Source organism: Cydia splendana, chromosome 15 (assembly GCF_910591565.1).
Source record: "Cydia splendana chromosome 15, ilCydSple1.2, whole genome shotgun sequence".
Lineage (NCBI taxonomy): Eukaryota > Metazoa > Arthropoda > Insecta > Lepidoptera > Tortricidae > Cydia > Cydia splendana.
Genome location: NC_085974.1, coordinates 11,678,395 through 11,690,926, shown reverse-complemented (window position 1 = coordinate 11,690,926; position 12,532 = coordinate 11,678,395).

The window sequence follows — 12,532 nt, the reverse complement described above, 5'->3', positions numbered from 1 at the left end:
ACTATCTAACGCATCGTTTCTAACGCACTTGTATCGTAATGTACTATTTTAAATCACATTCACCAAAACACTGCATTCGCTGTGATTATCGCATTTAGATACTTCTAATGCTGACCATACTATTACCAAGTATTACAATTAAGGCAGTTGCCTCTTATTGTGTGAAGTTGTGAAAATGATCGCAGCTGGGCTTTCCAATTTATTGGTCATAGACTCGAATATGGACCCTGCCTTTATATGCCACTTGCCCCTATTACTCACCGTTAGGCTGTTATGCTAATGGACAAAGAGATGGAACATTCCTTTGGCTATTAGTCACTATTGGTTGGCTAATCAAACCCCTAGTAGATTTTGGCGTTTGTCCTGTAACCTAAGACCTATTATTTATGTGGACATGAATGGCTTCGGAATTCCAGCTAACTGTTGGGAGGAACGCGCGGAGATGAGACCGGAGTGGCGTCGTAACCTGCGGGAAGGCATGGCAAAGCATGACGAGCTCTGGTTGGACCAACATAGGCAGAAACGAAATCGCAGAGCTGCTGGACCACCCCAGGAGTCAAGACATGTCTGTAATCGATGCGACAAGAAGTGCCGATCGGCCATTGGTCTATACAGTCATCGCAGTCGATGTGGGAGTACCTCCTCAAAATACCTTCTTTAGTCGCTGCAACTATCATCTGCAAAGATGCTGTGGCCAATGATGAGGCATACTAAAGAAAATATTTTCTTGCACCAAGGTATGACTGAGCCGCTTTCGTTTTAGTCATAATATAATTACATGATATAGCGAAAAATAGACTGCTGAAAGGGCTGAAAAATAGACTGTTTTATAGAAATAGTTAAGCCCCCGCTTTTACATGTTAATATTAAGTTTATATTATACTAGCGACCCACCCAGGCTTCGCACGGGTTAACAAATTATACACCTAAACCTTCCTCAAGAATCACTCTATTGATAGGTGAAAACCGCATGAAAAGCCCTTCAGAAGTTTTTGAGTTTATCGCGAACGTACAAACACACAAACAGACAGGCGCGGCGAGGGACTTTGTTTTATAATGTGTAGCGATGTAAGAATTATTTTTATTTGAAGAACCTATTGTATGTATACATATATTAAGCTAGTATTTTAACAAAAAAAGTTTCATACGAGTTTTAAAGGTAATATTAAAGTACTAAGTATTATAATCGTATTAATACTTAATGATCAAGTCTTATCAACATCGGTCAGCTTCGTAATGCAAGCTCCTTTAGTCTGTTCTACCGCACGATAAGCTCTGACCTCTGTTATATAAAGGTAGCTCTGCATCTGCAAAGGTATCTGCTCCATTTACGACAACAATTTAAGCACTGCCAAGTAACGGGTCAGAAAGGTCGCTGGTAAGTGTAGCTTACTTGTGCTATACTTGCCATATTGGCGCATAATGATAGAGTAAGTATATATCACACTAATTCGCGTACGTAGCTACAATAAACTTTAAAAAAATCAAAACCTACTTACGTCATGAAACTGTTGTTCCATGCTAGTCTTTATAGGTGGGTAAGTAGGTCGTTCCATAATATTGAATGAAAATAACGACGTTATTTGGAGACAAATAAATGTTTATAGATTTAAATTAAAGAGCAATTCTCAAAAAGTTTGTACTTACATTATGATCACATCTTAGATTTCTATAAAAATTGGTATGCTGGTAAAGTACATGATGCTGAACAACTTCCACCACATTTCCCAAAATGTTCCAGAAAGTTTCTAAGAAACATTCTTTTTTTGTTACCAAATATGTAAGGAAATCTGGTAACAAAAAAGGAATGTTTCTTAGAAACTTTCTGGGAACTTTCTTTTTGAGAATTGCTCTAAAGTAATTGGGAATGTGAAAAAACTACAATTCTAGTTTTATTTTAATCTTCTTTAAAGTTTGATGCGCGCTCCCTTTTATTACGAGGTGTCATTGTGATCCGCGCATGTCGAAACATCGCAATTATCGCGTCAATATAGCAATGTCAGAAGCTCAGGCGCACTCGCCCGGACCCCGGACCAAGGTTGGCCCTAATTATACCTTTCGAATGAGACGTCATTTCCTTGCGCTTACGAAATATTAAAGTTAAAAAGAGGCTTTTTCGTTCGAAGGTGTGAATTTAAATAATTGCAATAATCTCAGAGACGGACAGACATGCAAACTTAATGAGCGGGTGAACGGTGTGAAGAAGACAGCGTGAGATGCCGACAAAGCGTCGCAATACCGTCGCGACAATGTACTGCCGCTTCATAATTCAGCTCATTAAAATTTCGTAATATGATTAAAAAAAAGAAGATTTATTTATGTCACCTAAAAAAACTCAATGCAAATAACCGGATTGCAACAAAGTAGTATAATTGCGTTGATCTAATCGCAATATGTTTGAGGCTAGTTAACTGATAATCAATTATAATTGACGCCTATCGCCTGATTGGATTAAAATTCTTGGACATAAATTTAGCTAAGTGACCCCGTAAATGTTATCTAAACCGAGCGGAATTCCCAATTTTTCTGCTAGCTACCTTGACTCTTTACCATGGTACTCACCTAAGTTCAAATCGTAAATGACATGTATAAACGCCTCAAATCGTTATGGACGAATCCACTAATTTCAAAAAAATTAAAGCACAAATATAAAACCTAAAACTAGGGGAAGGGAATATGCAAAAACGGCATCGTAGTCGTAAAGTCGTAGCGTAATGTTTATCTAATCATGCAATTTCATTCATCATTCATTCATTTCAATGAGTAACGTTCATCTCATCATGAATGAGCTAAGGTGAAGGATATTTACTGTTAATAACGCAAGTTAATAACTGGCTTAAAACAATGTAACTTAAGTTTTTTATCATTATTTTTTATCAATCACTAAATCAGCTCTACTAATAGCGGTTGCCTCAGAACGAGGACGAAATGACGTTTTAATCAGATCAAATTCAGAATTAAATAACTTACCCAAAAGGAGAACTAGACCGAGAGCAGCCTGTTAGGATATTTAATGTATCTTTTTGTGAAGTGTCCGAAGGTATCCAATCAGACAGAAATGTAAAATTCCAAACGTTGCAATCAACGCTGACGTGTGCTTGCAATTCATTATTAACTGCTTACATTAGGAAATTTTTATAAAAAGCTGTATTTAGCTTTACAATGTAAGCAAGTAAAGTTCAGAGGATTATTTCGAGCTTTTTCATTAGTGTGAGTCAAAAGTGAGACTTCCTGATCATCTTAAATGAAAATTTACTAATTATAGTGCCTTTAGAATGTTTTATTGGAGGAGCTAGAAGGTTACTAGAAACTGCCTATAAAAATCAGTGCTAAAATATAATGTTTGTGCACTTGTATGACAACGCATGACTTTTAAATAATTTACATAGCAATGCAAAAAAAGTTTACCGCAGTGCAATTAAGTTTTGACTGGAAAATTTATTTTTGACGCAAACTGCTACAAAATAGGTATACTTAGGCATTACCTAAGAAGTATTCTTTACTTCTTTATACTTACTTTACAATCACATCAATATTTTTTTGTTCGAAGTACTAGTTACGAGCTAATTAAGGTTATTCGACGATATCGAGAGTGCGTTTTTAGCAACTGTAAAATTTTATTACCCCAAAATTGCGACAATTGTGCCAGAATTATATTATTATATCAATTGCTGAAACGTGATTTTTTGTTCAAGGTCGGTGACCTTTTATGCAATTGCATCCAATTGGATTTGGTGAAAATTTTCCACTTTATATCAGATTTTATTGCTCATAATTAGGTTTAATTCATATTTGTTCCTTCAACACAATGTGAGATTAAAATGACCAAACTGCTAATAAATGGTCACCTTGGTTGTATGTGAGCTGATCTAAATACGGAGTAGCGATCCATCAGTCATGCGCCGCGCATGCGCTGTCCACACACGCCGCCGGATCCCGCGTGATGAATGCCCCGGCTTAGCAAACTTGACAACTCATTTTCTCGCCATACATTCCATTACCAAACGCTCAAATTGCATAGTAGCGATCACCTTCGCAATACCAAAGTATAATAGTACCCCTATTCATACAGCCATCATTATTTTCTGTCTCGCAACAAGGCAAAAACAATCAATAAAAATAAATCATTTAAATAACCATAAACACGCATTACAATGCGCCGACATTACATCTCCTAATGATTTCGCTAACGAATCATTGAAAGTGGTTGGATCGCGTGCGCGGCGCATGTCCGCGCGCGCCACAGACCACTTTGTCTACTACATGGAGCATGGTATAGACGAAAAACTGTCCAAGCGCGAGTTGGACTCGCGTTTTGACAGTTCCATACCACAACACCTTTTCTTAAACACGATTCACGCTTAGGTATATGATTTTTATTATTTATATTGTTGGTTCTAGTAGGATAGTGATAGTAAAGATAGGCACTGCGTGAACATTTCAGCTGAAAATTTTATTACATTACAGGCAGCCAACTGAGAGACAAAATGAGGCTTAGTAAAAGGGTTACGTTTGTCACTTTCGGGAACAGTGCCTAGTTGTTATAGCACAAAATGGTGTAGGTAAAGTGCAACTGTCTAGTGATGAGCTTAAGCTTTTGTTTTCTGTCGGGTTGATAAACGTCCTAATGAATCTCTGTGAGGTAGTCTATGGAGCGATCTAATCGTGCGCGCGTGTGCGCGTGCGGCGTTGCTGTGTGCGTGCAATGCGGTCGTAATAATATGAAAGTGTTGTACGGACCCCGCCCTAGCCTCGGGCGCGCTGGCTGTTCCATTTACATCTGCTCGGATACTTTATCAAGCCTTCTGTCGAGCGCCCGCCGATACTGAGCCTTATCAAAGCGAATATCCAATGACAAATACCGTTGGCTATTCCTAGTAAAAGCTTCTTTGATTCTATTATCATAACATGAAAAAAACACGTCATGGTTTGTAGTTTATTTTTAAAACCAACCACATATTAATTGAAAGAGTAAAGGATGACTCGTGCTAGACCGGGACGGAGCTTCGTTTTCTATGGAAAATACCAAGTGATCACCGATCAGCCGTCGTAGAAAATGATATGTCGGACGCCTCGGCCCGGTCTAGCGTGAGGCGTGAGTCAACCTTAACGTGAAATGAAAGAAAAAACTTGTATCATAAAATCCCCAATTTGTCTCATAAAATGTCCAAGGAATTCCAACTAGCAAACTTAAGTTGCTCGACACTCAAACAAAGTCTTACTCAGAATTCGCTCTATAAGGACATTTTGCGTTATATCTAAACGGTTTAATTGAAATGCTCTGTAGTAACTCTTATCATTATTATAATTTTATCACGCCGTGAAAACTCACCTAATGCTCAAACAGTCTTAATGTCACATTCCTATTCCGATCACGAATTCAGGCTACTGCAATTAACGCTTGTAAACTTTATAATGGCTAGAGAATCGATTGTCGTTCCAATAAGTTCAAATCAGTTATTCCGCGCAGGGTTTCATTGCATCGCTTTTAGTCGCCGACCATTGGCCGGTTGTGTAACTACTTGTCTTGAGAAATGGAGCAGGTATGCAGTACGCCCAAAACGTTAACCTGTCAGAATATAGCATAATTTTAAGGCTTGGACAGACACAATGCGATAAAGATGTTTTTTACTACCTTACTTACATACAAGCAGCCGACCTTTTCGGGTTTCACCCCCAGGCTGTATGACTTGGTCTCATTTTTCACTAGTTACACGTCTTAATTCCAGAATCATGCCAGCATAAAATTGATACATAATTAACTTAGCTCATAGCCACCTTAATGTCTACGAATAATATCGCTTCAGGAGCCGTAGCCATGATGACACACGCTAATCAACAGCCGAATTATGGATGGCTTTATCCACTTTTTAACACCCCGCGATTGAAAGAGACGTGAAATGTATTAATCCCCTGTCATGTAGACGAGCCATCATTCCGTAGTTCGACCAAGTAAGTATAACGCGTGATTAACTGGCCTATTCGGATTTCGAGATAATCACAAGATCTTGAGACGATTTAGAGATCAACTAGATCTATATTAGATATCGACTAGACGTGACTTGGATATCTAAGTCATAACGTCTTGTCGAAATCGTTCAAGAGGACCTCCAGAATCGCGGAAACGTCAAATTTGACATATCTATCTTACAAATATCTTTAAATTATCCGTATCGTAACTTGTTGAAGTCTACTAGAAATCTAATTCATTTTCCGAATCGAGCCGTAAGGCACTGTCCGTGTGTTTTTCGATCGTGTGCGTCTTGTTTTCACTTATTTCGCTACCTGTGTATAGAAGCTCGTCGGCTAGCTAAAACTTTTCAACTGAATACTATGCTGGAAAATTACAGTGTTGACCGTGAGGTTTATTCAGACAATAATAAATAACATTGCCACGAAAATTGAATATGTTGTCACATGACAACACGTGCGTAGCTTTTATCCGTAAGTAGGTAATTAATTGCTACATTACCTATACGACAAAGTTGTTTGCGTTCATTAAATTTGGTTACGTTCATGTCATTTTATATAGGCGCAGTTTGTCGTCACGTCATTAATATTATTATACCGGAATTTCGGTAATGATTTATTACCTACTTACGTAACAGTGAAGAAAAATCATATGGAATTTTATTTCCTTGTGTCTGAGGTTAAAATACCTACCTTTTAATTGAAATTAAATATTTCTACTTGAAGGTCATAACCTTCAAGTAGTAATATTTAAGTGTGCAATTAAAAGGCATATTAAAATGTATTAAACTATAAATATTCGTATTTATTGACCCACAGTTTAAATCTTTTGATTTTTTCTTATACCAAGTAATTGTAAAGTCTAAATGAATTAAACAAACAGTATAAACTGGGATTTATTCATCACATTGTTTTGACTTTTAAATTCAATGAAATAAAGATTGAAACGGAATAAATATTAAATTTATAGTGAAGTATTTCTATTGCTGATTGCAGTACAATCAGCTAACTCACCTGTCCGCATCGCGTTTACGCCGTATTAGTCTGAAAGTTGCATATTTTTATACCTCTATAAAAGATATGATATGTATAAGTGTTCCAACGGCACTTTAGTCGTTTTAAATAAAGTGAAAATCGTAGAGTCGACGCCCACGTCCGGGAGATGTCGCCCTTGCTTTATCCTGTTCATAAATCAGCCTTGTATATCTTGTATATTTCTCTGATAAGATATACCGCTTCGGCTGTTACAAGTAGGTTCTGTTGTTAATCAATAAAATTGCGTCAATTGTGAATATTTCAAACCTAAGTATTATAAAATTATTGACCCGTCAAAAATTTTACGGGAATTATGTATATGAGTATTGAGTACCTATGTATACCTACTAAATATTATCGAAATATCTAATCAATCCCATGTATAAAGAATGAACTGATATAACTTTATCAACTTAAAACTTATAATTGAAAATAATAAAAACATATTGAAAAATTCATTTAAATTTGTAATATTGTATAAATACAACAATTCAATTCTCGGGGTACAGTTTTACGAAAATCATCTGTGATAAATAGTATGTACATATATATGTGAAAACAAGCAATGCAAGAATTATGTGTTACGGTTTGAAATCGCATTACAACCCTTTCAAATTCATTGTTTCCCGATGTCCCCGAAGGCTCCTGTGAAAATCTAGATCTACCCATCGTAGTGCCGGTTTTCGCCCACCGTAAGGCCTCTTTCGACGCCCCGTCTCTACCCAGCGTTCCGGCTACGACGAAAAGTCCCCGCTGCCGTCGCTAGAGGCGACTGTGCACCGGTGCACCACACATCGAGAGAGTATCGACTCTGCCGTACCGTGCCAGACGTTAATTGTGAATTTATTTAGTGGTTTGTGTTTGTTATTTGATATACTTATGTAATTTAAAAATGACGGACAAAATAATCTTATATTCTTTTCTAATGTTTATTTTGTAAGTTGCTGTGTTAATTTAGTTACTATCCTATTGTATTTAGTTTAAGACTCTGTACTTTTTACTTAGTTTTAATTGTTAGTTTGTTACTTATGCAGGCTACGACCCTTTCGCAGTGCCCCTACAGCCCTAACTCTTCGCGTACCTTCACCGAGCACGGGCTGAAGGTACATATTACCCGCAAGCATAGAACCCGACCCACCGCCCTTCCTCCTACTCTAACAGTTCAGCCACAACAGCGGCAACAAGCCCTCTCAGGTAACAGTAGTTGTATAGACCTAGATGACCTTGCTACCCTAAAGCAATCTGTACGAGTGTTGCGTCACATACCTAAGGGGGCTCGCAACCTGGCGGCAGGTAAATTGTGCGAGGCTATCGAACAATGTATTAAGAACAACGGCACTCCAGACTGGTTTGCTCTGCTTTCATTTGCCTACTCTGCTCTAAAGGCGCCAGATTCAACCAGCGCAGGCAACTTAACAACCAAAGTTAAACGGAACATTGTATCTTCTGGGGTAATCGATTCTCTTTTTGTGGAAGCTGAGCCGGCCGCTTTGAGACCGCCCTCGATTCTCAGAACTATAGAGTCCAAAGTTTACGAGGGTGACCTTAGAGGGGCAGTACGGGTTCTTATGTCGGATGACGGAATAGCGCCGCCCAATCCTGAAACCCTTGCCACCCTAGTATCCAAGCACCCAGCCCCATCTCGACCGTTGACTTTCCCACCTGAACCAGACAATTCCTGTCCCGCTCTCTCTGTCAAGCTGGAAGAAGTCTCACAGGCGCTAGGCTCGTTCAACAATAGCTCTGCTGCCGGCCTGGATGGCATCCGTCCATCACACCTGAAAGAGCTCACTTCCAGTGCTGCTGGCGAGAATGGGCCTCGGTTGCTTGAATATTTAACCAAACTCTGCAATTTCCTACTCAGTGGCCAGCTAAATCCAGCAGTTTCCCCGTATATTTACGGAGCGTCGCTGTGCGCGCTGTCAAAAAAAGATGGTGGCTTAAGGCCTATCGCTATTGGCAGCGTATTTCGCCGCCTGACTGCCAAGTTAGGTTGTCGAGCTGTGCGTGACGAAATGGCGTCTTACTTGCAGCCTTACCAATTAGGTTTCGGCACGAAACTTGGCTGTGAAGCTGCTATTCACGCCACTCGAGCCTTCGTTCTTGACCCTAAAAACGCAGACTCCGTTATCATTAAGATAGATTTAAAAAATGCGTTTAATTCCGTAGAGCGGGACGTACTCTTATCTGAAGTTAGGGAGAAAATACCAATACTGTACCCCTTTCTTCACCAAGTTTACTCATCTCCGTCTAAACTTTTTTTCAATGAGTCCCTCATCCAGTCTCAGGTGGGGGCTCAGCAGGGGGATCCGCTTGGCCCCCTGATCTTTAGCCTCGCCATCCAAAAAGCAATATCCGGTCCTCAATCTCCACTAAACGTTTGGTATTTAGATGATGGCACTCTTGGTGGTAAGCCTGAAGAAGTATACCAAGACTTGGTCACACTCCTCCCACTCCTCCATAATCTGGGCCTCGAAGTCAACACCAACAAATGTGAATTCTTCCCCTGCAGCGCCAATTCACATTCCTCATTACCTTCGTTTAGCACCCTACTACCTGGTCTCAAAGAGCTGTCCAGTCAAAACTTTCACCTCTTGGGTTCCCCTATATTTCCCGATGCTATTCCTGGAGCTTTTAAGACAAGAGAACAACTTCTCTTATTAGCAAGAGAAAGGCTTAGAAAGCTCTCGGCACATGTAGCTCTGACTTTGCTAAGATCCTGCTTCGCCGTCCCCAGAATCACCTACTTCCTACGCACAGTGCCTACTTGGCTACACCCCACACACATGGACTCATTCGACCTGGCACTAAAAGAATCTGCTGAGTGTCTTTTAAATGTATCCCTCAACCATGACCAGTGGGACCAGGCCTCTTTACCTATTCGCAATGGCGGTCTGGGTATACGACGCTCACGAGATGTAAGCCTTCCGGCCTTCCTTGCGTCGGCGGCCGGGGTTGTGGACCTTGTCACTAAAATTTTACCTTTAGATGGTGCCAAGGCCACAATACCCTATGCCGCCGAGGCTTTGTCGGCTTGGAAGACTCTGAACTCTGATGCGCCAGTACCAGACAAACCTTACCGCCAGCGTTTATGGGATGACGTCGTGGTAAAGAGACTACTCGACAGTCTTATTCATACCGCTGCTGGTTCTGACAGAGCCAGGCTAATCGCTGCCTCCAGGCCTGAATCTGGAGCCTGGCTACACGCTCTTCCCTCCCCAAACTTAGGCACCTTACTAGACAGCGACTCGATGCGTGTGGCCGTTGCTCTCCGCTTAGGTTGTGACGTATGCCAACCACACCAATGCATCTGCGGTTCCACTGTGGAGAGCAACGGTCACCATGCCTTGAGCTGCTGCCGTTGCGCTGGGAGGTTCCCACGGCACCATGCTCTTAATGACATTATTAGAAGAGCCTTAGTGTTAGCTAATGTCCCATGCATGCTTGAGCCGCCAGGTCTCAGCCGATCGGACGGCAAAAGGCCTGACGGCTTGACCCTGGTGCCGTGGGAAAGAGGTAAGTGCTTATTATGGGACGCCACGTGCGTCAGTACTTTCGCCGCCTCGCATCTTAGCCGCACAATACGGTCGGCAGGAGCGGCTGCTGAGCACGCGGCGTCCCTTAAAAAAGCTAAATACTCGGCGCTAAGCGGGTACTTATTCGTCCCCCTCGCTGTCGAGACCTCAGGCTGCTGGTGCGCTGAGGGTATGTCCTTCCTCCGGGAGCTGGGTCGTCGCCTGCTAGAAAGAGGCCTTGACCCCCGCTCCGGGTTTTTCCTGATGCAAAGGCTGTCCATCGCAGTCCAACGCGGCAACGCAGCGAGCGTGATGGGCACCTTTGCGTCGGGGGCAGCCCGGGACGGGCTTCAGTAGGCAATTTTTTATACTTATTTAGTTTATATTTAAGTTTAGTTTTTAATTAGTTTTATGTTTAGTTTATGTATTATTTTAATTATGAAATAAATAAGTAAGTATATTTTAAATAATAAGTTCCTATTGGAAATTGACAAAATTGAATTTTGACTTACATATTGTACTTAATACATTTTAACCGATATTACATATAATATCATGTCATTTGGTTGTTACTGCTATGTTTTCCTGTTCAATTTATGTTAAACATTCACACAATTTTACGTATGGTTCCATTAACCAGGGTCTAAAAGTAGGTGATATTTAAAAATATTTCGCATATAATTATGCATATTTCTACTCAGGCGGTCAAATGAAAGGGTCATTAGCCTTCCGCAAATTGGTCAAAATGCATGGCTGGTCCAATTATAACATTCTGAAGAAACAGGACACGGCAGCCATGGTTCTGCCGTCGATACAAGGATGTGGGTTTCTAGAAAGGTAGCGGATCTGGTTAAATATAGCAAAAAAACCATTAATTAAATAATTAACATTATAATGCTCTCATCAGACTTCCTGGTGTGTGGTATTCACATGACGTATGACATCAACTATCGCGATTGACATTTTTTGTACGAATATTGTGACAACAATTGTCCCTGACGTACTGTCAAATTTTTCATTTGGAATAGGTTTATACTTACTTATACCTAATTTAATTTTAGGAAGTATCATTTGGTGATGTGAATATACAAAGCAGGTAGGTAGGACCACCGACAATAAATGACAAAAAGTGTCATTTCAATTATCTACATCGAGTGTGATTAATTTGAAGCTTATTTGTAGAAACTTGGCAAATATTTCATGCCATGAAAAATAATTGAAGATGATAGAAGGTCTTTCGTTGGTACCTAACGTTGTTTTACGGTAGTTCCAATGCAACACTGCTCATCTCATTAAAAACCGTTCAATCTTACCTCAACGTACCTCACCATACGACTATATGGTATGACTTCTGTCAATTTTAACACAGATGTTTAAATGCCATTCTCACTACCCAAGTAACCTGAATGTACCAAGTATGCAAATACACTTCATAATTATTCGGGCGAACTACATCTATCATAATTTATTTGCATACGTTTATCTGGTCACGATTACAGTCCGCCCAGCTTATCTGAATGACGCTGATGTCTAATCTGTATCATCTGCTTGAAAAATTACATCTGTGTTAAAACTAAACTATAATAAATACCTATTGTAAAGGCGGTAATTTAATAGGGACAAAACGAAATAGGTACATTATGTTTAAACAATATAATAACTTATAATGTAATAAGCATATGGTAAAAAAGACGTAGGTACAAATAAATAATAAGGAATTATATAGTAGATATCTGGCACTGTAATAGAAAGCTGTAAAATAAAAACAATAGATATAGATAGGTACTATTGATATACATTAGTAAGAAAACGACTTAATATGTTAAGATTCAGTAATCTTTGTATCATTGAAATTACCTAAATATAAACCTGCTCCAAAAATCCCCGTAGAGTTTAGAGTAGACCAAATAGCATAGCTGGGAATCCCACCCAGATGAAGGATGAATTAAAGATAGTATGCGGCATGAAATGAAAGTGCGAGAAGAATAATTGTGAGAACTGGAATGAATGAA